The sequence below is a fragment of the Schistocerca americana genome, chromosome 5 (genome assembly GCF_021461395.2).
Source record: "Schistocerca americana isolate TAMUIC-IGC-003095 chromosome 5, iqSchAmer2.1, whole genome shotgun sequence".
NCBI classification, from domain to species: domain Eukaryota; kingdom Metazoa; phylum Arthropoda; class Insecta; order Orthoptera; family Acrididae; genus Schistocerca; species Schistocerca americana.
This window is the reverse complement of record NC_060123.1, coordinates 102,853,199-102,854,375: the sequence shown is the minus strand read 5'-3', so window position 1 is coordinate 102,854,375 and position 1,177 is coordinate 102,853,199.

Below are 1,177 nucleotides of genomic sequence, written 5' to 3'. Positions count from 1 at the left end.
AATTGGAGAGCGTGTCACTAAGACTCCATACACGGCTCAGTAAGTTAGATCATTTCCAGAGAAACACCACGTTCTGAGAGTTCCAGCAGATGTTCGTCAAACACTCCTAGTTTGTGAGGAATTTTCTAACCGGCTTTCATGCCGCTGCAGGGTACCAGCGTTTATTCTAATACCATTTTTAGGCTGCTACATCCCCGCTTCTAGATGTGCTAGACTAGTAGCGTAAGTAGCAGAGCAAGCTTGGAAACTAAATCTCCGAATATGAGCATGTATCCAGCAAAGAGCTGGAGATATACGTCCAGAGAAAAACAAGGAAAATCACTGCGTAAACGAAAAGAATTAATTCCGTAACTGGAAATTATGTAGCACTCAAGTTCTTTTTCTGAAACATGAGCAGGAGGAAGGGCAGCGCTGCTGATGCGATAAGGTAGGTCCCTGAAAACGTAAAAGTGTAATATTTTTTTCAGTCAGTGAAAAATTACAAAGAAACCTATAAAGTACAACATTCGGCCTTGACATGGTCTTCAGGAATTCGGAAACGCTACATTACCAATAATGGTTGTAAATGTGGCTGTATCTATTCTGAACATAGAGTTAATATACAGTGAAACTATAATAATATTCAACACGTATTCTGCGTCTTATTCACTTGCTGATGGTAAATATCTAAATACGAAGTGAAACTAGGCGGAAGATTACTGTTATTATTATTACGCTAATAATGTACTTGCATTCAACTCAGGGTGGAAGCAATATACCTACCAAAGGCATTATTCGACATCTGAATTAGTAGAAAGATAATGTGTAGCTAAATAGGTCTTTCTCTTGTAAGAATAAGGGAATTTTATGTAGTACCAGATCTCAAGCACTCCCATAGTTTCATTTTTACCACTGAAAACTTCGCTTCCTTACAGTGCTGTGCTGCAACTATACATTCCCAGAAATACCTTCTTAAGAATAAAACCGACATTTGATGCTAGTAAAATTCTTTAGACTTCCTACCTCATTTAGTTGGTCGCACAGCATGGCTGTAATAAAGTGGAAGGGTTCTGATTCTGTCTAGTGATAGGGACAGAAATTATCTTTTATTAAGTTTGTGTGATACATGTCACTGTGTTAGACATTTCTGTTACAGCTTTCTATCTTGTAGAAGGTGGACCCTGGATCCGAGACTAGT